Source organism: Rhinoraja longicauda, chromosome 26, assembly GCF_053455715.1.
Source record: "Rhinoraja longicauda isolate Sanriku21f chromosome 26, sRhiLon1.1, whole genome shotgun sequence".
Classification (NCBI taxonomy): Eukaryota; Metazoa; Chordata; class Chondrichthyes; order Rajiformes; family Arhynchobatidae; genus Rhinoraja; species Rhinoraja longicauda.
In genome coordinates, this window is record NC_135978.1 from 13,023,334 (window position 1) to 13,050,755 (window position 27,422).

Consider the following 27,422-nt stretch of genomic DNA (forward strand, 5'->3'; position numbering starts at 1 on the left):
AACCACTGACCTTCCCCCTCTCAGGAAGGTCTTCGTTTAACTGCTGGGCATTCTGCGAGATCCCAGATTCCACATTGGAGGGAGAGCCCTGATGCAGGTGCTTTGCTTCCTGTATTTCAAATCACCCTGTGTGCCTTCATGGAAAACTGTCAGTACTTTCATCCTAGGATGTATTTTCTCTCTCAGTTGCATAGTAGTCATTGAACTACCAATTTTTATTGTTATCTTCTTGTAGCTCTAACCAGCTTTTGTGTGCTGGATGAGGACTTAGCAATTTCCAAGCCTACCTGAGGTGGTGTCCACACGACTCCAACTCAATACACTCTCTCTGACATCTGAAACCCCAGGTTAAATAACACAGCCGTGAACCATATCCGTGAACAGAACTTGTGATGTCCCGACCTGTAACTGTAGGAGAGTGACACAAAAAGCTGGAGTAACTCAGCGAGACAGGCGGCATTTCTGGAGAGAAGGAATGGGTGACGTTTTGGGTTGAGTCCCTTCTTCAGACTGAGTCAGGGGAGCAGGAGTCTAGAGATATAAAAGGGCAAGGCGTGAAAACAACTGGTCAAAGCGGATGAGGCTAATGAAATGTGAAATGGTTCATTGTTAGGTGAGGGGAAGGTGATAATGTAGCACACAATCAGTAATATATAATCAGGAGGACAGTGGAGCTAGTTGGAGATCTAGGATGGTGGACTCCCTCTCTCCCGACTCATTCTGAAGAAGGGTCTCGATCCAAAATGTCACCAATTCCTTCTCTCAAGAGATGCTGCCTGGCTCGCTCGAGTTACTCCAGCATTTTGTGTCTATCTTCGGTGTAAACCAGCATCTGCAATTCCTTCCCACACACTGGAGTGTCACTGTGTTAGTCCTAACGATCTAGATTGCTGATCAGACAAGTATATTTGATTCATTCTGGCTGACGATATAAACGCAGGTCGTTGTGAGGAGAACATAAAGTGTCTGCAAGAGATATAAATAGATGCAGGAAGTGGAGAAAGCCACAGCAGAAGTATAATACAGGGAAATGTGAGGTTATTCACTTCTGCAGGAAGAACAGAAAGATGGAATAGCATTCAAACGATAGAAGGCTAATTAATGTTGGCATTCAGAGTAATCTGCATGTCCTTGATCAAATAATGCAGAATATTAGCACACAGAGAGGGTGCAGTTTTTTTGCAAAAAGAGTTAGGGAACATAGGTACACTGTATTGGACCTTGTTAGATCACACCCAAAGTGTAACATACAGTTTTATATGCAAAAGGAATATAGTTGTCCTGGAGGCAGCATAGAGGAGATTGATTCGAAAGCCAAAAGGGTTGTCAATGAAGTAAGATATAGTGTTTCAGCCTATTTCTTTTGTAGTTTGGGAGAATGACAGGTGATCTTATTGAAATACAAGGTCACAGCGGGGCTCGTCAGTGTAGATGTTGTGATAACATAGAACAGTGCAGCACAAGAACAGGACTGTCGACCATTATGTCTGTGCCAGATATAATGCCAAGACCATCACATATCTACAAGCACTAACCCATATCCCTCCATTCCCTGCCGATCCACCTCTTTTCAATGTCTTTAATGTATCTGCTTCAACCGCTACCCAGCAATGCATTCCAGGCACTCACCACCCTCTGCGTAAAAACTTGCCCCGTGCATCTCCTTTAAACTTTGCCCCTCTCACCTTAAGGCTATGCCCTCGAAATTTTGATTTTTACATCCTGGGAAAAGGAATCTGGCTGTCTGCCCTATTTATGCCTCTCATAATTTTATATATTTCTATCAGGTATCCCCGCAACCTCCATCGTTCCAGTGAAAACAATCAAAGTCTGTCCAATCTCCCCCTATTTATTCACAAAATGCTGGAGTAACTCAGCAGGTCAGGCAGCATCTCGGGAGAGAAGGAATGGGTGACGTTTCAGGTCGAGACCTCCTCCCCCTATCACGGATACCCCCTTATCCAGGCTTCGTTCTGGTAAACCATCTTTGCATCCTTTCCAAAGCCTTCACACCCTTCCTAGAGACTAGAACTGCACACAATATTCCAAATGTTGCCTAATCAAAATTCCATAAAGTTGCATCAAGACCACTTATACTCAATGACCCGACCTATAAACACAAGTATACCATATGCTTTCTTTACCACTCTATCTACTTGTGTTGTCACTTTCAGGGAGTTATAGACTTAAGGGCCTGTCCCACTAGGTGATTTTGTTGGCGACTGCCGGCGACTGTCAAAGCCGTAACAGATCGCCAACATTTTCTTTTATCTGACGACAATGACCACGACAATGCTGAGTCAGGTCGAGATTCCACCGTCTTCGGAAACATCGCGAAATTCCCACGCTGTCAATGCTTCTCCAGCGTCCTAATTTTCGCTGAAATCACTGACAAGTTGGTAACTACTTGAAAGTTTTGAACTATAACATCTTGTATGGGTTACTTAAAAACCAAGCTTCACTGTAACAAGGCATAAACTGGATTTACTTACAGTTTACTAATAGCTGTATTAAAAAAATTAATTTAAAAAGTGGTTAAGTGGATTTTTGTGAAAAGTGTGTGGGCATTCTTTGAAATGTACGGGAGATGCATATCTGGTTTCTGGGTTGCATATCTGGGTTGGGAGCCCACTTTTAATGTAATGGCTGATGGCCATAAACATCGCGAAAATTCCCACGCTTACCTGACCGTCAAACCGTCGCCTCCAATCTACCTGTCAAATGTCCTGACGGTAAATAACTTGGTTAAACACAAGCATTTTGAAATGACTTTACTTATTTTAATATTATGTGCTTCTAAATGCATCTAAGAGAGCCTAGCAAACCTGGGGACAGCAGGCGACAGCGCCCACAATAAGCAACGATACCTGGCGACAAGCCGGCTGTCGCCGAGAAATTTCACTCCGGATGATTTCTCAGCGACGCGCTGAGATCCACTACGATTCTTGGAAGACTCCTCACGATCATGCCCACGACACCCGGCGAACTGTCAGCGACAGCCTAGTCGCCTTAAAATCGCCTAAACTGGGACAGGCCCTTTAGGCTCCAAGATCCCTCTGTACATCAATGCTGTAAGGGTCATGCCATTAATTGTATCTTCCTCCTTACATTTGATCTGTTACAAGTGCACACTTGCTCGGATTAATCTCCATCTTCCATTTCTCCACCCATTTCTCTAGCTGATCTATATTCCGTTGTATACCTTGACAGCCTTCCACGCAGTCCACGACCCCAGTAATCTTGGTGTCATCAGCAAACTCACTAACCAACCTATCCACGTTTCCATCCAAGTCATTTATATATATATCACAAATAGCAATGGTCCCAGCACAGATCCCTCAGAACTCCACTGGTCACAAACCTCCAGCCTGAATATTGTCCTTCCACCACAACCCTATCTCTGTCTGCTATCAGTAAACCAGTTGTGAATCCATACGACCAAATCACAATGAATCCTGTGCTTCCTAATCTTCTCGATCAGTCTAGCATGGGGGATCTTATCAAATGCCTCACAAAAATCCACATAGATAACCACGAGCGTCCTACCCCAGCAATCACCTTCAGCACCACATCAAAACAACATCTCCTTTGGTGGGGAGTCGAGGAACATAGTCACAGGATAAAGGGGTCACCTGTTTAAGGCAGAAATTAGGAAAACAATATTTTCTTATGAATCTTCTAATACAGAGAAATGCCATGTATAGTGGTCAATGCTACTCCCTAGACCACAACCTGGATTCCATCAGTGGTATCATCGTCACCCTTGTTTACAAGGTGTAAAGGTATGAGGGACATGTCCATGCTTTTGCTGGATGGAAATTGCTCATGTGTCCAGAATTTACAAGTATACACAGCCCTGAGAGAGGTAGCTGTATTTTGAAGATGCTATCCATATAGCACTGAAACACATGTCCTGTCCTGCCTTTACACAGAGGTGATTACCTTGTTAAACCCCATGGTTTAATTTATAAGTTAAGTCTGTCCGCCAAACAGGCAGGAATTTAGCATGAAAGGGAAACACAGTTTAATCTTCAAGGTAATGTTGGAAAAAGTTTTTATGCAATAAAAGCCTCTGATGCACGGGTAAACATCAGTGAGATTTCCATTCAAACAAATTATCGCGTGTCAGGGTTGAGAGGTAACAGCATGGAAAAGAAAAGAAGAACTTGGAAGGAACAGCATTGGATCCAGCATCCCTCACCCTGCCCTCATGTGGTTGTAACTTAATCCCTTCCAGTTCTACGAATTTACAGTGAAAGCTGTTCACTGAAAGAGATGGATTGTTCAGGGGCGAAGGAAGGAAGGCTGGACTGAGAACAGCAGCGCTGGTAAAACTTCAGAGTTATTCATTTCACTGTGAACAGTGTGCAGAAGCTCTCCCCCCCCTGATATATTCCTTCTTACATAAAAGTTTAGACCCAAGTAGTTCATCTCATGATGTTGGAGCAGCCTCACATTTCCAGGTTTTTAAATCAGAACCTTCAATTCCTTCAACCTCCATAAACTCCAGGCTCGAATTTCAACCCGAGTATAAATAATGAAACACCATTTTGAACCACTTTCAATTTTCAAGCCCATTGGACATGTACATGCAGAATCAGATTCTGCCCCCCAACCTCTGGACATTTAGCCAGTCTGCTTAAGTATCACTGTCATTTCTGGTGTTTACACTGCTACTCTTAATGTAAAACTAATTCCACTGTATCCTGGCTGTGTAATTATTATTGCATCCATTAGAATCTGTCTGGGTTAGTTTTGTCAATTGCCTTTTTGATCTCCAAAACCACCTCCCTTTCCCCAAGGAAATCAGATCCTTAACCTTAAGTTGCTGATTAGTTTTAGAAATCATTTTTAGCGTTCCCTTCTCATGAGAGGCGAGACCTTTGTTGTGGTGATCAGCCCTCATCCATAAAAATAACTGCAGACGCTGGTACAAATCGAAGGTATTTATTCACAAAATGCTGGAGTAACTCAGCAGGTCAGGCAGCATCTCAGAAGAGAAGGAATGGGTGACGTTTCGGGTCGAGACCCTTCTTCAGACCGATGTCAGGGGGGCGGGACAAAGGAAGGATATAGGTGGAGACAGGAAGATAGAGGGAGAACTGGGAAGGGGGAGGGGAAGAGAGGGACAGAGGAACTATCTAAAGTTGGAGAAGTCAATGTTCATACCGCTGGGCTGCAAGCTGCTGTTCCTCCAAATTCCGGTGGGCCTCACTATGGCACTGGAGGAGGTCCATGACAGAAAGGTCAGACTGGGAGTGGGAGGGGGAGCCCTCATCCATAGATATCAGCTGGTGTCCCTCTGTGTGCAGAGAGAATGGCAGGGCATTGAGATTTAGTTGACTGTAGACTGATGAGAGTTATTCTTTGCCGAGTTCACCCATGACATTTTTCTTAGATAGTCTCTCAGGAGTGACGGTGACTCATTTCCCCTTTGGCTGAGTGGTTCTGAAGGTGACCGATGAGGCCATTGTAGGAACCGCAGCACATCGGTTGACAACTTCCATTCTCCCACCTCCAAATTAGGACTGAACATTCAAAAGAGGCGAGTTTCACACTTTCCAGTCTATCGCCGAATGTACAGCATGGCAGAGGCAAAAACAATTGTAATATTCGGAGTGCAAAATGCACACATAAATAACGATGCTGCAGATACATCTTACATTGATGAGGACATTGAAGAGACGCTAACTAGGGAGAAGAGGGGGGGATGAAGAAAAATAAATTTGATGCTTCTAAAAAGATAAGGGGTGACCTTATACCGGTGTATAAAATCATGAGAGGAATAGATTGGATAGATGCACAGAGTCTCTTGCCCAGAGTAGGTGAATCGAGGACCAGAGGACATAGGTTTAAGGTGAAAAGATTTAATAGGAATTTGGAGAGTAACTTTTTTGCACAAAGGGTGATGGGTGTATGTAACAAGCTGCCAGAGGAGGTAGTTGAGGCTGGGACTATCCAAACGTTTAAGAAAGAGTTAGACAGGTACATGGATAGGACAGGTTTCGAGGGATATGTGCCAAACGTGGGCAGGTGAGACTAGTGCAGCTCGGGCTGAAGAGCCTGTTTCCACACTATGACTCTATGAATGCAAGAGACTCCATCATGAGATAAAACCATTTCCAACGGGATGATTACGTCTGCTGTAAAGTTTCTTAACGGCCTACAGAAGGACAAGGACAGAAGGACACTACCATTCCTTGTAGCGATGGATTGATGTTTTATCCTGGTCTGGTGATGGAACTATCTGGAGCAAGTGGTCAATAGCTCGTAGCACCTGCCCAAAGTCAGTGGGGATAATGGAGGAACAGGCTTAAAATATATTTCCCAGTAAGCAGGCCAGCAGATGCTGGTTCTGGTTCAAATTTCTGTCCAAACAATCCTTCTAAAAAAATTATTGGATATTTTAGAAACTAGCTGGGCAAAATTGGATGCTGTACTTCAGCCGAAACAACTATAAAATGAATTATTGCTGTTTAGAGTTTAGAGTTCTGAGATCAAGAAAGCTTAATAAATGTTACTCTTCCACGGCATGTGATCTGAATGGGAGTCTCCAGCTCAATTTTTCAGGAAATTCATTAGCACCAGGGAACAATATAATAGCAGCCAGACACACAATATTGCATCTCGCAATTTCACAGCTCGCTGCAATTGTGGAGAAACTTGGTGCAGTCACTGCTCTGCCTACGACAGCACTCAGCAAGCAGTAGAACAGGAGAACATAAAATAGAACAGCACACGGACAGGCCCTTTGGCCCACAATGTTTGTCCCAAGCGAAACCGATCTCAATTGCCTGTACATGATTCATGTCTACAGCACGGTGGCGCAGCGGTAGAGTTGCTGCCTGACAGCACTTGCAGCACCACAGACCCGGGTTCAAATTGACTCAGGTTCGATCCTGACAACGGGTGCTGTCTGTACGGAGTTTGTATCACCTGCATAGGTCTCTCCGAGACCTTTGGTTTCCTCCCACACTCCAAAGGTGTGCCGGTTTGTAGGTTAATTGGCTTGGTACAAATGTAAATTGTCCCTACTGCATGCAGGATAACATTAATGTGCAGCAATTGCTAGTCGGTGCGGGCTCGGTGGGCAGAATGGCCTGTTTCTGCACTGTATCTCTAAACTAAACTAAAATATCCCTCGAAGGTAGACACAAAATGCTGGAGTAACTCAGTGGGTCAGGCAGGCAGCATCTCAGGAGAGAAGGAATGGGTGACGTTTCGGTGACCTTCTTCAGACTGAATATCCCTCTATTCCCTGCACTTCCATGTGCCTACCTAAAAGCCTCTTAAACGCCACTCTCATATCTGCCACAGTTAGATGGTCCTTGGTGACTCTTGCATGGCGCAGTTCAGGTCTCCGCTCACTCTCTCCAAAGGCCACACAGGCAGCAACAGGGGTCAGATTGATCCCCGGTCACTGAGGGGATAGCAGGCAGCTGGCACAGGGAGCTTCTCAGGGGGATCACGCTTGCCACAGGAATTCCAACAAGGAAGTGGGCAGAGGGAATGAGATCGCAATGGGAGCAAATGCTAAAGAAAATAGTTATACCTCCCTTGATTTGAACATGCTCCTTCCACTTTCTTCACAGACATGTTTCCTACACAGTAACCTTTCTTGATGGACACAAAGGGTCATTGGTTAGACCACATATTGACCTGGGCTTCTTGAACAGAGCCAAACCAATTTTACACAAAGGGCCTCAAACAGTTGTTAGACACTTTATCTGTTAGACTCTGAAACAGTAGCAAACAGAGCATAACTCACAGGCTGTTTAATCTTGAGGTTTTTTTGTGTGGTTTCCAGGAGCAGCTGAATTGCACAGTAAAGATCCAGTCTTGTTAGTCACTCCCACCCACCCACCATATGTACTGGATAAATAACAGATTCTCACTAACTCCCAGCTCCAACACATTACTAAGTAACTGTCCCACAAATAGAAAAGACCTACCTTTGTTGATCCTCTTCTGACCCATCACCTGTGGAATTGTACATACTGTGCCCTGCCATATTTTGATCCAATTCCTGCTTTTAGGCCTCATTTTGTGGGAGCAACAAGTTGTCTTAGGTACCGATCTATCACCAAGTCTTCTGCTGTGAGCTGGAGTAGAGGACAAATCCTGAGATCCACATTAATCGGGAGCAGCCATTGAATCACTCCAGTAATTTGAACAACTGGTAATAGGTCCCTGTTAAAATGGGCTGGCTGCATTGCCTGGATTAGCAGGCAATATCATTGCCATTGTGATCAGGTGAAGGTAATCTCATACAAACATACCTCAACGAGATGGACTCTGCCAATGCATCACATCTCTCAACAATGTGAGTCAGCCTGTTATAGTTAATGGGTCAACAATGTTTAGTTTAGTCTTCAATCTGAAAGAAGGGCCTCGACCCGAAACGTCACCCATTCCTTCCCTCCAGAGATGCTGCCTGTCCTGCTGAGTTACTCCAGCTTTTTGTGTCTATTTTAGGTTAATCTCTCTGTTTAAAGATTACCCCTCTGGTTAGAGGGGAAACTGCTTTTGAAGAAGTGGCATAGAAAAATCCCTTTATTGGAATTATATTAATTAAATTGTATTTTAGTGTTTAGGTATGCTTGCTTTTATAGCATCAGCTGCTACTGAATAATTTAAAAAACACGGTTAGACCACCAGAGGCTAATAATACGTATTTACTGGAGTGCTGGAATAATTTACTAGGAATAAACACATGGTATGGTAACGATGTTCAGTTAGGAATGAGATACCAGAAATTCCCCGATCACAAGTCTGGTTTCCCCAGAGAGTGGATGCTGGTGAAATAGTGACATCAGATGTGCAGCAGTGATTGTGGTGCAATAAAAGATCTCTTTACTTGCAGACCATTTGAAAACCAACAGAATGCTATAGTTTGCCTATCGGTTCAACGTTACCAGAATTTGCTTGTTGATACCTCTGTCATAAATACACAGAATGTCCAATATAAGAAACAGAACCAGAAGTAGCTGGTAGTCCCTCGTGTCTGCTCCGCCATTCAATAAAGTCACCACCGCTCTTTGACCTTAGAACCAATTTTCTGCATTCACCCATATGCCCTGATTTCCCTAATGTGTAAAAAACATATATTTCTGTCTTGACTTGACTGAACCCCTCTCAACCTTCGGCTGGGTACAGAAATTCCTTCTCATCTCCGTTTTGAGTGGTTGACTTCTTATTTTGAGACTGTGACCCTCCTGTCTCTAGATATTCCCAACTGGGAAATGATTAATTCTTACAAGCTATTCTTACAAGCCTATTAAAAATGTTGCACCTTTCACTCTCATATATTCAAACTCAAGGGGCTATGCTGCATCTGCAAAATCTCTCCTCATATAATAAATCTGCCACTTCAGGAACCAACCTGGTGAACCTTTGCTGCACTACCTCAATTTCAAATATGCCCTTCCTTACAGACATATTCCTTACTGTTGGTATTAGTATTGGTATGGGTAGGAAGGAACTGCAGATACTGGTTTATACCAAAGATAGACACAAAAAGCTGGAGTAACTCAGCAGGTCTGACAGCATCTCCAGACTCAGGAACAGCTTCATCCCCAGGGCTATAGCTGCTATGAACCGGTCCTGCTGAGCCGGATGATCACATCGCATAGTGATCCGGCACAGATCTACTTGCACTTTATTCTGTTTTAAAACTGTTACAATTTGTTTCATTGGGTTGTTTAAATTAATACTGACTAGCTAATTAAATTATTGCATCATATGGGAGGCGCATTCCCAATCTCGTTGTACCCCTGTACAATGACAATAAAGATATATTGCATTGTATTGTATCTCTGGAGAAAAGGAAATAGGTGATGTTTCGGGTCGAGACCCTTCTTCAGACTGCATTCTGAAGAAGGGTCTCGACCCGAAACATCACCTATTTCCTTTCCTCCAGAGATGCTGTCTGACCCGTTGAATTACTCCAGCTTTTGGTGTCTATCTCTAGTATTGCTATGGGACTGTGACTGGTGTTGGTGTGAAGAATGTCTGTGCGTGGTTGATTGTAGAGTAGGGCTGGGAATATTAATGGTGCAAAGTGAGTCTGTGACTGATGCTGGTGCATGCATTTGTGAATGGTGCTTTTTTGTACAGATCAATTATAAACAGTGCAAGTTGTCAGAGTGCATCCATGCAGGCAGAATCCAACCACTCTCTAGATTAAAAAGTTCTTCCTCAGATCCCTCTAAACTTTTCACCTCTTCCCCTAAATCTGCTCCCACTAGTTTTGGACACCTCTGCTCCAGGGAAGGTTTTCTGCTATTTGCCCTATCGATGCCCATAATGATTCAGCCTCCTCAACAACAAGGAAAACAAGCCCAGCCTCCCTAGTCTCCGCTCAGCTGTTTGCTGTGGGTCTGTCACTGGTGCCAGGGCACAATGAACATATAAGCAGTGCTGGTGTGGGTACATGAACATTGGCAGACTACAGGGTACCTAGGAATGGCACTTGGATACAAAGTGCCGTTTAATCGTAATGGTACATAGTCAACCTTGTGAGGGGTATTGGTGTAGAGTGAGTCTGTGAATGATGCTGGTCTGTGTAGAGTCTTTGATAGTGTCTGTGAATGATCTTGATGTACAGATTATGTTAATAATATTACATAGAGTATCTTTGCATTATGCTGATGTAGATAATGGTTATAAAAGAGGCTGGTGTACAGTGAATCTGTCATTGGTACTGGCATTTAGTGCATCTGTGACTGGTGCTTGTATACAGGGGATGAATAAAGAATGTTGCTTCAGAGTGTTTAGTTTAGTTTAGTTCCTTGTCACGTGTAACAAGGTACAGTGAAACGCTTTTTCTGTTGTGCGCTATCCAGTCAGCAGAAAGACTATACATGATTACCATCAAGTCGTCAACAGTGTACAGATGCATAATAAAGGGAATAAAGTTTAGTGCAAGATAAAGTCCAGAAAGGTTCAATTAAAGATAGTCAAAGGGTCTCCAATTAGGTCAATGGTAGGTCAGGACCACTCTCTAGTTGGTGATAGGATGGTTCAGTTGCCTGATAACAACTGGGGAGGAAGCACCACACACTGTGCTGGTGTGTAGTGTGTCTGTGTAAGGTGCTGATGTGTAGTGCATCTTGTAGAGTGCTAGAGTGTCGTGCATCGTGTAGTGCGTCTGTGTAAGGTGTTGGTGTTTCACGAGTTTTCAGTGGGCTTGAGTTATAGTGTCTTTGATGGCATTCCTTTAAACAGAGTATTTCAAAACTCTCTGTAAAGTTGTGGTAAAGATAAAGTCTATGAAAAATGCTAGTGTACAGAGAGTCTCTGAATGATGCTGCTATACACTGGGACACTATATGGTCCAATGTCAGGTGTATCTGAGAATAGTGAAGATATTCAAAGAGGATATAGGATGCTGAAGAAGGGTCTCGACCCGAAACATTACCTATCCATGTTGTCCAGAGATGCTGCGTGACCTGCTGAGGTACTCCAGCACTGTGTCTTTTGTGTGTATTAACTAGCAACTGCAGTTCCTTGTTTCTACAAGATATGCAGTGATTCTGACAGTGGTGCTGTTGGACAGAAGGTCAACAAATCATCTTGGTTTACACTGAATCTGGAGGTTTGCGTTTTCACACTTATGATCCCCTTGCCTGAGGGGAGAGGGGAGAAGAGGGAATGTCCAGGCTGAGACCGGTCCTTGATTATGCTGCTGGTCTTGCCGAGGCAGCATGAAGTGTAGACAGAATCAATGGAAGGGAGGTTGGTTTGTGCGATGGACTGGGCTGCGCCCATAATTCTCTGCAATTTCCTGCGATCTTGGATGGAGCTGTTCCCACACCATGCTGTGATGAGAGATGCTCGTTTACTGTGAGTTTCTGAATGAGGTGAGTTCACAGAGCATGTGTGAATGGTACCTGGGCACAGAATACCTTTATGTAATGCTGCTGCACAGTGAAACTGAATGGTGCTTTTGTTCAAATCATCTGAATGGCGTTGGTGTGCCATCTACACTATGTCCATGAATGGTACTGATGTACACAGTGTCTGTTAATAATATGTGTGTATATCAAGTCAGTAAATACTTGTACACAGTGTACTGTGAATCTGTTAACTGTACTTGTGTATAGTGGGACCATAAACTGTGCTATGCATAGGGAGTTTCTGAATGTTCTGGTCTGCTGATTTTAGATGGTATTCATGTATACAAAGCCTATGAAAATGACTGGTGCACCATGTTTGAGAGTCTCCGAATCATGCTACTATACATAGAGTCTTTGGAGCACAGAGTGTCTGAATGGTGTTAGTTTACATTGTGTTTATGAACTGGGCTGGGCCTCAGAGTGTGTGAATGGTGCAGTTGTACAGGGAGTCTGACTAGTGTCTGTATACAGTGAGTGATGCTGAAGTACAGTGAGTCTGTAACAGGCCTTTGTGCACAATGTGTCCGTGAAAGATGCAGGTGTACAGAGACACATATGGTGTGAGTCTGTAGATAATCTATGATTTTTACCAGTACTCCTATACATGGAGCTTATAAATGGAGTTGGAGCATAATTTAGTCCACATTGCGTCTATATTAATGCTAGTGTTCAGTGCGACTGATAATGATGTTGTACAATGTGAATAGTGTCACCGTAAGAACGCCTGTGTGTAGTGCTGCTGTGTAGTGTGTCTGTGAATGGTGCTAGTGTCTTGTGTGTCTGCGTATTGTGCTGGTGTGTAGTGTGTCTGTGTAAGGTACTGGTGTGTAGTGTATTTGTCTATAGTGCAGGTGTATAGTGTGTTCTGTGTATTGTGCTGGTGTGTAGTGCATCTTGTATAGTGCTAGAGAGTAGTGTGTCTTGTACAGTGCTAGAGAGTAGTGTGTATTGTATAGTGCTAGAGTGTAGTGCATCTTGTATAGTACTAGAGAGTAGTGTGTCTTGTATAGTGCTAGAGAGTAGTGCATCTTGTATAGTGCTAGAGAGTAGTGCATCTTGTATAGTGCGAGAGAGTCGTGTGTATTGTATAGTGCTAGAGTGTAGTGCATCTTGTATAGTGCTAGAGTGTAATGTGTCTTGTATAGTGCTAGAGTGTAGTGCATCTTGTATAGTGCTAGAGTGTAGTGCATCTTGTATAGTGCTAGAGTGTAATGTGTCTTGTATAGTGCTAGAGTGTAGTGCATCTTGTATAGTGCTAGAGTGTAGTGTGTATTGTATAGTGCTAGAGAGTAGTGTGTCTTGTATAGTGCAAGAGTGTAGTGCATTTTGTATAGTGCTAGAGAGTAATGCATCTTGTATAGTGCTAGAGAATAGTGCATCTTGTATAGTGCTAGAGTGTAGTGCATCTTGTATAGTGCTAGAGTGTAGTGCATCTTGTATAGTGCTAGAGTGAGGTGCATCGTATAGTGCTGATGTGCAGTGCGTCTGTGTATGGTGTTGGTGTTTCACGAGTTTTCAGTGGGCTTGAATTATAGTGACTTTGATGGCATTCATTTAAACGGAGTATTTCAAAACTATGTAAAGTTGTGGTAAAGATAAAGTCTATGAAAAATGCTAGTGTACAGTGAGTCTCTGAATGATGCTGCTATACACTGGGACACTATATGGTCCAGTGTCAAGTGTATCTGAGCATAGTGAAGATATTCAGTGAGGATATAGGATGCTGAAGAAGGGTCTCGACCCGAAACCTATCCATGTTCTCCAGAGATGCTGCGTGACCTGCTGAGGTACTCCAGCACTGTGTCTTTTTGTGTATTAACTAGCAACTGCAGTTACTTGTTTCTACAAGATATGCAGTGATTCTGACAATGGTGCTGTTGGACAGAAGGTCAACAAATCATCTTGGTTTACACTGAGCCTGTGATGGGTGTTGGTGTACAATGTGTCAGTGAATGGAATTTATATATTTAGGCATAAATGGGGCTGTTGTAAAGTGAGCTTGTCCGAGGGCATGTCAACATCTATGGTTAGTGGGTCTGAAGAAGGGTCTGAAGAAGGGTCTCGACCCGAAACGTCACCCATTCCTTCTCTCCCGAGATGCTGCCTGACCTGCTGAGTTACTCCAGCATTTTGTGAATAAATCGATTTGTACCAGCATCTGCAGTTATTTTCTTATATCTATGGTTAGTGCTTGTCTTCAGAGGGCCTGTAAATAGTGCTGGTATCTGTTGTAATATATAAGACAAGGGGGATGTTGTGATATTGCTGGGACTACTTTGTGTATCCAAGAACTACTTTGTATGGCTGTGTATATAAGTGATGGGTGTGATTAGGCGGTCACTCTGGATCCAGGCGGCCTTGGAATAAACAGCCTGGAGTTGAGCTCCAACAATGTAACCTTTTATACACAAGTGTACTCGTGGTCCTTCCAGAGTCACTAAAGGTACAACAGGTACCGGTCCACGAAGTACAACAGTATCTGTGAATCTGAGAATGATACTTTGTGCATATAGTTTGTAAATGCCTGTGTACAGTGGGAAAAGACAACTGGAATAGTGAATGATGAGAGTTTGCAGTGAGTCTGTGAATGGAGCACCCGTACAGAGTAGGAAAAAAAACCTGCAGATGCTGGTTTAAATCGAAGGTAGACACAAAATGCTGGAGTAACTCAGCCGGTCAGGCAGCATCTGAGGAGAGAAGGAATGGGTGACGTTTCGGGTTGAGACCCTTCTTCAGACTGATGTCTGTAGAGTTGGAGCGCAGGAGGAATCACAGAGGGGGAGCAGTGAGAGACCAGTCTGACGAAGGGTCTCGACCCGAAACGTCACCCATTCCTTCTCTCCTGAGATGCTGCCTGACCCGCTGAGTTACTCCAGCATTTTGTGCCTCCCTTCCCGTACAGAGTAGTCTATGGACAATGATGAGGCCAGTTTAGAGTGAGTCTGTGAGTGCTGCTGTTGTGGAATGAGATTGTGAATGGTGTAAACTACAGAATGTCTGTGTATTGAGCTGATGTGTTGAGTGTATTTGAATAGCAATGGTTTACAGCGAGTCTGAATGGTGCTATTGTTCCCATGGTCAGTCATGCTGGTGTAATGTGGGTGTGGGTTTGTTAATAGTTCTGTTGTGCAGTAAGGATGCGAATAGTAGGCGTTCACAGACCATCCATAAATGGTGGAGGTGTATGGCTGCTAATTGTTCTAACGTATAATGACGCTAAATATTGCTGGTGTTCAAATTGTGTAGTTGACCAGTGAGACTGCAAAATATGTTGGTGAACAGTGTTTGTGGTGTGCCGGAGCACCTGGAGAAAGCCCATGTGGTCACAGGGAGAACGCACAAACTCTGCACAGACAGTCCTGTAATCCTTGTAAACGTCCACATATGTGGGAGAGGCTGGTGAACACCTCATTTGGGATGTTTGGCTTCGTCAATGGTGGCACAGAATATAAACTGGAATATCATGTTAAAACATGCTACAGATCACACTGGATGGAGTATTGTGTGCAGTTCTGGTCATGTAGATTTAGATTTTTTTTTTAGATTTAGAGATACAGCGCGGAAACAGGCCCTTCGGCCCACCGAGTCCGCGCCGCCCAGCGATCCCCGCACATTAACACTATCCTACACACACTCGGGACAATTGTTTTTTACATTTACCCAGTCAATTAACCTACATACCTGTACGTCTTTGGAGTGTGGGAGGAAACCGAAGATCTCTGAGAAAACCCACGCAGGTCACGGGGAGAACGTACAAACTCCGTACAGACGCCGCCCGTAGTCAGGATCGAACCTGAGTCTCCGGCGCTGTATTCGCTGTAAGACAGCAACCCTACCGCTGCGCCACTGTGCCGCCCAAACTCGGAAGGGTGTGTTTGTACTAGAGCAAGGGTTCCCAACCAGGGGCAAATCTACCCCACATGGGGTAAACTTCACCTACCCAGGGGGTAAGTTTGTTGATTCTGGATTTGTACATAATGACTGACTGTGTTTGTTTCTGGTATACTGGTATCAGTTCATCATTAGTTGTTCATAAATAAGTGAAATAACATTGTTATGTGCTATTATTATTGTTATTTGAACTTAAAGTAATATTGTTAAAAGCAGTATTTTAAAGTTTCCCCTTTGTCGGTTGCTTTATTATGGTAGAAGTGTAAACTCAAATTACTGAACAAAACAGGGTGGGGGTAAACTTACTTTTCGAAAAGTTGCAAAGGGGTAAACGGGATGAAAAAGGTTGGCAACCCCTGTACTAGAGAGAGTGCAGAGAGTGGTTGGAAACTGGAAATGATTGAACTAATTGTTGGTTCAGCTTCTCTCCACTTCAAGGGAAGCTTTATCACAGGGTACAGAAAACGACTTCCTCTGGATGTGGATCATTGACTCCACCAAGTTTTTTTGCTAAAGGAAGAAGTAAATACTAAAGGGGAAGATACATGAATTCCACTCAACCTGATGGTAAATTCTGACTGGCTGCATGGCATGGCCATGAACCACCTGAGCTTGTGCCCGAGGCAATGGGGGCTCTCCTCGCCACACAAGGAACACCCTGTCAAACGGATAATAAATATACATGGGAGTAAACCATGTGCGACACATCTGGAGGTGAATTCAGGCAATCAATCCACAGCCCCTGCCGATAACACGGTTTAAATTGAGTAATATTAGAATAGTGCTCAATCAACAAATGACAAGAACAGGCCAGGGTCCAGTCACTTCCTCTTCAAATATTTACCCAATTCCAATTTAAACATTGTTACAGTTCTGCCTCTGTGTGTCTTCTACCAGTCGGAAACGCAGTCCGAGGTGTGGCTGGGAATGTATAAAACCTGCACCTCGTGTCCGGGTCAGGGAACTGTGACTGATCTCCTGGTGAACACGGGCGGGGAAGAACAGCAATAAATAAGCTCACAGGGTTTGGCTGGTAAGTTATGCACACTTACACATTGTGCACAGTCACCGATTTGCAATTTGCACTTTTAATTTGCAATTGATCCAACAAATTTTTGGAAGTCTAAACACTCTGATGTTTGTGTTAACTTTCAGCAGCTTAGCAATTTACCTGAAGTCGACACCTTTTCAATCCATTCCTTAAGAATAAGATCCCAGTAGCTGCCCAGATGTGGAATGTCCACAGTGCCACAATATACACGAGAGGCAACTTATTCACTCAGAGAGTGGTGGGTCTATGGAATGAGCCGCCGGTGGATGCGGCAGGTACAATAACAACATTTAAAAGATACATGGGACCAACACACGGTTAGGAAAAGTTGAGAGGGATATGGGCCACATGCAGGCAAATGGGACACTGGTTTAGATGGGACACCCTGGTCAGCATGGACGAGTTAGGCTGAAGGGCCTGTTTCTGTGCTGTTTGACCTTTTATTTGCATGCTATCTTGAATCAGATTTGTATTTTGTCTTTCTACTGAAGGGCTGTATGAGGGGTGGAATGACATCCCATTGCATAAGATCCTGTCAGTCAAAGTGATGGATATCAATGCATGACATACATGCATATGATGCGTATGCACAGAAAGTGCAGGTGGAGAGTTGAATAAACTGTTCTCATAGCCCCCTGTACTTCTGCCTTGTTCATTACATGCTCTGCATAGCTTGGATTTCAAGTAGAAATCAAGAAATCAAGAAACAAAACGTGTTTACATGCATTTCTACTTGAAATCCATGCAAACACATTTTGTTACTTCCTTGAATGTAATTTTAATTTCATTTACGGCTGGGGTCACTGGAGCCGGAGTCCCAGGCAAGGCCAGCGTCTATTGTCCATCCCCAACATGAGAGGATGGCAATGAGCTGTCTCCTTGAACCATTGCAGTCCTTCTGATGAAGCCACTTCCACGGTGTTGTGAATTCCACTATTTAGATGCAGCAATCAATCCCGTTAAACTTTTTTTTCCCTCTCTCCTTGAACCTATGGTCCATAGTATTTGATATTTCCACTCTGGGTAAAAGACTCTACTATCTAGCCGAGACTCTCACTACATTTTGTGGAGGGTTGTGCTGGGAGTGTATGTTTTGGCTCGTGACTCAAGTGGGCAGCTTTGTCCTGGATGGTGTGGGGCTACTGACTTTTATTGTAACTGCACTTATCCAGCAGGCTGTGAGTATTCTGTTCTGATCTCTGCCTGGATGCTTGTGGAAAGGCTATCAGGTGTCAGGATCTGACTCACTCCCGCAACAACTTCCAGTAAAAACAGGCATCTTCCTCTGTGTAAGTATGACTCCAGCCATTGTAGTGTTTTCCCGTTGATTCCCATGATCTCGGATTTCATCCTTGAAGCAGCATGCAGTCAAATTTAGTTAAGTTCAGAGATACAGCGCAGAAACAGGCCCTTCAGCCCACCGAGCCCACACCGACCAGCGATCCCCGCACATTAACACTATCCTGCACCAGGGACAATTTTTACACTTACACAAAGCCAATTAACCTACAAGCCTGTACGTCTTTGGAGTGTGGGAGGAAACCAAAGTTCTCGGAGAAAACCCACGCAGGTCACGGGGAGAACGTACAAACTCCGTAGAGACAAGCATCCGATGCCAGGATCAAACCTGGATCTCTGGCACTGTAAGCATTGTAAGGCAGCAACTCTACCGCTGTGCCACTGTGCCGTCCATTATGCTGTCTACATGTCGAGTGCAGTCACTCCCTTCACACATCTGGAACTATACTCTTTGATCCATGTTTGGACCAAGGCTGTCAAGAGCGCTGGAGGTGAGTGATCACTGTGATACCAAAAAGGGCATCAATGATCAGGTTAGACACAAAATGCTGGAGTAACTCAGCGGGACAGGCAGCATCTCTGCAGAGAAGGAATGGGTGACATTTCGGGTCAAGAGACTCCGTCTGAAGAAGGGTCTCGACCTGAAACAACACCCATTACTTCTCTCCAGTGATGCTGAGTTACTCCAGCATTTTGTATCTATCTTCAGTTTAAATCAGCACCTGCAGTTCCTTCCTACACGACAACGATCAGGTTGTTGGTGGGTAAGTGCAGCATGACAGGACTTTTGAGATATTTTTACATCACGTTAATGATGTTGCCAGATTGACTAAATCCTATTTTTTTGTGGACAGGATCACACAATCACAATTACAATCGCAATAATACTTTATTAGCCAAGTATGTTTTGCAACATACGAGGAACTTCATTTGCCATACAGTCATAACAATAAAAAGCAACGGGACACACAAAATACGTTTTAACATGAACATCCACCACAGTGACTCCTCCACATTCCTCACTGTGATGGAAGGAGAAAAGAAGTTCAATCTCTCCCTTCCTTGTCCTCCAGTGGTCGGGGTCTCTAACTTTCCGTTGACGGGACGATCTTGACTCCCGTAGCCGGCATTGTGTGTTGTGTAAACCGATGGTGTTATTCCTATGTGACACTAAATATGTATACCTTTCCAAGCGTCAGCTTGAGAACAGATTTTAATAGCCACACTGCTTGATTCCTTCTGACCGGTTGAGATCACACGGCTGAAGCTAACTACTAGCCGACTGGTATCCATTTGCACTTCTATTTCTCCTCACATCTTTACACTTGAGGTGACAGTTTTGGTCAATGTTGAATGTTATCGCCTGCTTCTGTGCGAGCTCCACCACGAGGTGCACAACTACACTGACAAAAGCACTGATTCTAGAAAAATGGCGGCAGGTCAGGAGAAGAGTAGGTCCTCTTGGAATCGCTGATGAGAATCACAAGAGCAAAGCCCAGAGGTGCTGTGACTCTGGTTAATAAAAGAGAGGAAGTCTGAACTAATTCAGCAGTATCTGGCTATTTAACTGGAATCAGGTGCACTGTGATCTACGGTTTTGTGTGGAACCAGAACGTTAAATGGCAGGAAATGAATCCTTCATCGGAATTCGCTAATTGGACCTTGCCCTAACCAGTCCCAATAAAACTACCTCATGTTAGATTCCTACAGTGTGCACTTTCCCCAAATGTTTATTATCTGACTGAGGAATGCGCTTTGCAAAGGAAGCTAGTCACTTCTAGCTGCAAATGTTGTCAAAAGTCTTATTCATATCTCTAAATTAAAAATGTAAATGCTTATTTTAAAACTTTTGCTTTATTTTATTAACGCAACATAAATGTTTTGGACCGCAGGAACTCAGTGAATCGATTATTCATCTTCTTTCCTGTGCTGTATGTCTACGTCAGTCTTGCTTGTAATTGATTAGACATCACTGAGCATCAGTAGGGTCAAAATTCACCCCATCTCCTCCCCAGAGAGAATCTCATTGCAGTAACAGCATCTTCATTCACAGCTTACGGTGTTAAAATTTGCGGCCTTGACACTAACCTGTTTTAAAGTGAATCTCACCATCATTATCCCTTATGCAGAGGTTTACAACATTGAATTTGGCCAATAATTTTTCAAGAATAATACAACAGAAACTCCTTTGCCCCAGCTCCAACAAAGATCCTCTAATTTTGTCAGCTTCACATATTCCTTTCTTAAAAGGTGTCATATTCTCTGCCCCTACTTTTCTATTGCAAAGCATCTCTGGGGAATTTTTTTCACAAAATGCTGGAGTAACTCAGCAGGTCAGGCAGCATCTCAGGAGAGAAGGAATGGGCGACGTTTCGGGTCAAGACCCTTCTTCAGACTGATGTCGGGGGGGGGGGGGGGGGCAAAGGAAGGATATAGTTTGAGACAGGAAGACAGTGGGAGATCTGGTAAGGGGGAGGGGAAGATTGACTTCTCCAACTTTAGATAGTTCCTCTGTCCTCATCTTCCCCTCCCCTTCCCAGATCCCCACTGTCTTCCTGTCTCCACCTATATCCTTCCTTTGTCCCGCCCCCCTGACATCAGTCTGAAGAAGGGTCTCGACCCGAAACGTCGCCCATTCCTTCTCTCCTGAGATGCTGCCTGACCTGCTGAGTTACTCCAGCATTTTGTGAATAAATACCTTCGATTTGTACCAGCATCTGCAGTTATTTTCTTACACATCTCAGGAGAAATACTTTCTCCTCATTCTCTTAGAGATACCATTAATTTGGAGCATTTGAAGTTCCCCTCCAAACTGAGGAAGTTGTTTCATAGATTCATAGAGTTATACAACATGGAAACAGGTTCTTCGGTCCAACTCATCCATGGTGACCAGGATGCCAATCTATGATCAATCCATTTGCCTGTGTTTGGCCTATTTCCTGCCAAACTTTTCCTATCTATGTAACTGTCCAAATGTTTTTTAAATGTTGTAATTGTACGTGCTTCCAGCACCTCCACTGGCAGCTGATTTCAACATTCACGCTGTGGGATAAGGGATGCTCTATGTAAGCTAAGGTTGCAAGTTAAGTTAAGGTTAAGACACATTTCTCTCGGCCACAACCAGTTGGCAATCAAGCTGCACTTTGTATTCGGGTCCAATTTCACAATGTTTATCGTGGCACTGTTTATAGAGCTGCCCAGTGGCACAGCAAGTAGAGCTGTTGCCTCAGCTCCGGTGTCCCAGGCTCATCCCTGACCTCAGCTGCTGTCTATGTGGAGTTTGCACATTCTCCTTTTAGCTGGGTTCTTTGGTTTACTCCCACACCTCAAAGATGTACACATTAAGATGTGCACATTAAGGCAGCACAGTGGCACAGTGGCAGAGTAGCTGCCTTACAGCTCTTGCAGCGTCGGAGATGCGGGTTCAACCCTGACTAAGGGTGCTGTATGTACAGAGTTTGTGCATTCTCCAAGTGACCTGCATGGGTTTTCTCCAAGATCTTCGGTTTCTTCCCACACTCCAACGATGTACAGGTTTGTAGGTTAATTGGCTTGGTATAAGTGTAAATTGTCCCTTGTGTGTGTAGGATAAGTGTTAATGTGTCGGGATCGTTGGTTGGTGTGGACTCAGTGGGCCGAAGGGCCTGTTTCTGCGCTGTATCTCCAAAAAGAAATTGGTAGGTTAATTGGCCATTGTAAATTTTTTCCTATTGTGCAGGCGAGTGGGACAATCTGGGGGAAGTTAACAGGAAAATGGGAGAATAAAACATGGGTTAAAGGCAGGATTAGTGTAAAAATGGGTCCTTGGTGCACGAGGCTCAAGGGCTTAAGGGGCCTTAAGGTGTTCGATCTTTCTTTGACACTATGATATTGTTGGCAAAAATTCGATGCCTGTAACAGGCTACATTATGTGGCTTGGATATTTGCCATGGCTCCCATACCCTCACTGGCCAGTCTTTCCATTTTCCTGTTTTCCACACAAAGTATCAACGGTATAGTTCTATACCCAATCATGACCAGCCTGAATATCTGTGTGCAGGGGCTATTGCTGCAACAGTGTAGGTGTTGGTGTGGGATTGTTAATTTATTGTATCCTCTCCTTTGTATGATTTGTGTTTTATATCTCATGACTCTCTACAAAATGGGACCTATATTAGGTTTTTTTGAAGGATGTCATTCGGGAAAACAGTGCGTTCTTAAAGGGTTAAAGGGTTTGAAGAGTCCACAGATCTCTCATCGGATCTCCCCTACTGCATTTTGTTCGACAGTTCCATTCAGACGAGGGTTTCATCTTGAACTTCTTGCTCCCTGTTCTTGAGTTAACTGGTCTTGACTGCGATAACATATGGGGGTTGCAGTTCGCTCTGGACTCGAGTAGGTAAATCATGCCTAATTGCTACCCAGTGTCCCTGCAGGAAATGTTACTGCTTCCCGCAGTTAGTTGGGAACGTGGTTGGATTAGGTGGTGTCATCACTCAGAATTGGGAATCTGCTGATGCTTACAGTCATTTGGTGAAGGATTGTGTGCGGGGGGGGGGTTTGAGTGGAATTGTAACAGAGTGGCCCAGTGCAACACCATCTACCAAAGGGTAGGGAGGAGGAAATGGAGGAGCGAAAGGAGATGGCGAGCTTTTCACTTTGCGTTTAATTCAACCCAAAAAACAAATCTTAAATTTCAAGACCTTTTGTTGTTACAAGTAAAAGAGCAGAACAACGTCACGTTCTTTTCATAACGCTTTCGGAAAATCGACCCCAGTAACGTTATCCCATTTTGAAGAACAAGGAGCTATATTGTATCCACATATAAACATGGGCAGCCAAAATGCCATTTCATATGTTTTTTTTTGTGAAGAATTAATACATTATATAGCTAGCTGCTTGTTGGGCCAAGGAGAAATCTGTTCAAGCACTAACGGGCCTTGAAATTCAGTTCTGCAGTAAATTGCAGCAATTTAATCATTCGCACAAGCTGGGCTCTATACGGGGAACTAAATAAAAAAGGTTTTTGAAATGACACAGAATGAGGTTTGAACCATACTGGAGATCAGGAGGCCAAAAATAACAGGGACTGAAAGCAGGAGTCTGGCTCCACTGAAAGAATTCCTTTATTTCTCATCAGGAGTCTGGAAAATTATCCCAGAGCCAATCTGCTCGTGTTTATCAGATGTGAGAATCGCTGAAGGTGCCTGGAGGCTGGAAAAGCAGCTCGGTGAGTGCCACAGGGAAGTGTCAACAGGGGCCACGGACGGATGACTGGTTGGGTCATATTCGAAACTTCTCCATGTCTGGCCCTTCTCTGTGCACCTCCTGACATCATTTGGCCATCCACAACCTCATTTCAACTGTAGCGTTGAGTGCTCCTCCTGAGAGGCAACGTTGACAAGCATCAGCTCGCAGACGATTAGTTCTCAGCAGGTTTGGCGGCTTATTTACTTTGGCACTCAGCGCCGACATGTGGCAAGTAATAATTGCGCTACGGTAAAAGATATCCTGGAAGATTTCTATACCAACCGCCAGGGAGCATGGAAATCCCCACGGGGTTCACTGCCAAGGAATCCCCTCAAAGTCTGAAGTTGATACGACGCTGCCTACTCGGGAAGGCCCCAGACACTGACAATAATTGACAATCGTTTGATCCGCGTTTTTGCTGAAGGCTCCCTTGAGAACAGGACATTACCTAATGTATTGGGAGTGATTTCAAGTGGTCCCATTTCCTGTTTGCAGGATTTTCAGTTTGTGAAGCTGTCAAGTAAAGCCGCCAGTGCTCTCAATTGAGTCCAGTTCAATAACCAGGTTACCAAGAATGGAAGGTCCATTATGCTCTCTGGTTAGAGCACGTCCAGAGTGCAGGGCTCAGTCTGATACCGCGCCTGAGGAAGGATATATTGGCCTCGTAAATTCGTCAGACTGATGCATAAACATAAACAATGCATATATATGTGGCATAGATAGGGTGAATGCATGCAGTCTTTATCTAAGGGTTGGGGAATCAAGAATTAGAGTGCATAGGTTTAAGGTGAGAGGGGAGAGATTAAACAGAAACTGACGAGGTGACATTTTCACACAGAGGGCGGTGCATTTATCAATTGAGCTACCAGAGGAAATGGTTGAGGCTGGAACAATACCATCATTTAAAAGCCATTTGAATAGGTACGTGGATAGGAAAGGTTTAGGGGGATATGGTCCCAATGCAGGCAAATAGGATTAGCATAGATGGGCATCCTTTATTTATTTATTTATTTAAAAATTATTTTTAAAATATAAATCAAAAATATTTATTCAAATATTAAAATAATATATACAATACAATAAAACCAAAACAGAACCCACCACCAGAATACTATACAAACAAATATACCAATTGAAACTAGTATACAATTATATTACAATCCCCATCCAGGATACATCCAATCCGCCGCGGTGCCCAGTGGTCCCGGAAATCTCCCAGGGTGCCCATGGACAGCGTGTAGTCCCTCTCCAACACCACCCGGGCATGGATGTAACCCCGGAAAAGGGGTAGGCAGCTGGCCCGGGCAGAGCCCTCTTCCGCCTGGCGCCGTGAGTCGCGGATGGCCAGCTTGGCCAGGCCCAGGAGCAACCCAACCAGGACATCTTCGGCCCTACCCTCCCCCTACGCACAGGGTGTCCAAGGATGAGGATGGTGGGTAAAAAGTGCAGCCAAAAGGCAAGGAGCAGCCCCTTTAGATATTCGAACAGGGGCTGCAACCTCACACACTCCATGTACACGTGGTACACAGACTCTTCCAACCCGCAAAAGTGGCAGGCGGCTGGCGAGTCTGTGAACCGCGCGAGGAACAGGTTGCAGAGGACTCCTCGGTGCAATACCCTCCACCCCAGGTCCCCAATGGGATGGGCATCCTGGTAGGTATGGACGAGTTGGGTTGAAGCTTCTGTTTCCATACTGCATGGTTCTATGACTGTGATTCTCACGGAGAATGCTCTGCGGGGCAGGCAGCATCTACGAAGAGAGAAACAGAATCACTATTTTGGGGCAACTAAATGGGAATTAAGAACAAATGGAAAATATTGCAATTAACATGTTTTAAGATGCATAGAAATGTGAAAGGGGAGGTAAAGTGGGGGAAGATCTGTGAGTGCCTTCGGTGAATGAGAGATATGATGGTAAAAGGGGTTATGGAACATTATTTTATCTCCAACTTTATGAAAGGTCATCAATGTGAAATATCAACACTGTTTCTCTCTCCACTGAGACTGACCTGGAGTATTTAACAGTGTTATATGTTTTTTTTAATTTAAATTTCTAGGATCTGTACTTCTGCTTTTGTTGTCACGTTGATTCTGGGGCTAAATAGGAAGTGGCGTCTGGATTTAAGGAATGAATCAATTGAGGTGTTAAAGTTAATTGGAGGCCTTGACCAGGGCTGGGAGACCAGAGTAGGTGAGATTCTGAAGAAAGCAGGCTTGAGGGGTCCACATATTCTGAGGTTCCTTTGGGCAAATGAAGGGCAGAGCAGGGCTAGCACCCAATGTGGTGAAGTGCACTCGACATCAGTGTAATCGTTTTTTCTCCGTTGTTTGAATAAACATTACAAGAATATTGGCATTACAGTCCAACTCAATAAAACGAGCCTTGTTATACCATAGTTTCCATTATCGTGCAGGGATTACCATGCTCCCCAAGATGGTGTGTATTTTTATTCCTGGTTTACGGGGAGAAAGTAATATTCCCGGAAGAATGTAATAGAGCCGCAATTGTGAAGTTCCTCGAATAACGACAGCATTGAGGTGGGAGAAATCCATTCTGGAAAAGGATCAACAATCCAACACTGGGGACCTGTTCTACAAACTGTAGCTGTGGGACACAGCAATGGAGACTGAGTGGAGACGAAGTGGGTGAGCATTGGGGAGGTCTGATCAAAGTGTTTGGGTATGTGTGCGTACACTGTGCTAGGTGCATAAAAAAAGGCAAGGTCCAAAATTAGATAAATCTTACTTTCATCTGCATTTGGGTGCACATTATAGATATGTAATTCTTTCAGAATTAGCTTTCAGGGCCAGCTATATTACAAGTGTATAACTTTCCCTGAAACATGCATAATATTGTGGGTGGGGCGTTGTATTTTACCAGCAAATGAATGAACAAGATATGTTGTCCTCAGGGTGCCACTGCCATTAGGGTACATTTTAAGTAGTCACATCTCACAATGCTGTTCACGAGAAATGCAGAAATTGTCACATATAATCAGGTGGGTTCGGTTCTATAATCTGAAATTATATTAAAGTAATAAAAACAGAATATCACAGAGGATTGTATCGTGATTTCTCGATATGCATTTGTTGTGGGCAGAGCTTCACTTTGGAAGGGAACATGGGCATTATGCGTTCTGTGAGGAGATCTTCTTCAGGTGCGGTGCCAGTGATTGCCCATGGAACTAAACCAGATAAAGGACATCACTGTCAAGGTGATGGTGAGAAAATAAAAATAAAGGTCCTGGTTCTTGTCGGAATAATTTTGGTTACAGCACTAACTGTGTTTCTCACCCTATTCCAGGATTCAGATAGCTCACGCGACAATACAACACAGTCTACTTGTCTGGAAATGTGCTGGCACGGAAATCACCATGTGTACATAAACAAGTTAGGAGTATGGCCCCTGTACCTATCTGGAGATTGGCCACCACCATAAACCAATGGTGTCAACTATTATTTCAGCTCGGCCATTTCAGCCGCTTTGTGACCCAAGCTGTATCTATGTTTCACTTCCCTGCCAGCTTTGCTTTCTTTCCCATTGTTGAGATGGGGGTGAAAGGGGTCGGGAGTGAGGGGAGTATGTGGGGACTTGCCTGTACTTAACAACATACCAATGTAAATATGAATGAAAGATTTTCTAATATAACAAACATAACCCAACTTATACGTAACCTTTCATCTTCTTTGCAACCTGTTAGGTGGGGGACACAGTTACTGTGTGTTGAAAACAATAAACTTGATGAATGGGATGTGTACAGTTTACTGCAGGGACTCACAGTCGCTGGGAAGGAGGTGGGTCGTGCTCTCCATTGGTAACACCAGCAATGATGAGGCTGATTTCACCGGGATCTGTCTGGATTCACGAGTTGTTATTTTTCCCAGTTCAGTTCTTCATGATGTAACTCTGCAGTGAAGTAGTAATGGGGTCCCATCTGATCAGGCACCGCTTCCACCAGCATGAAATGCCAGAGAAAGTGAGTCAGAGTCTGAGGGAGAAAAACAGCATGGAAATACAGTCCTGATGTGCGACTCAAAAAAGTGTCCGTGACAGA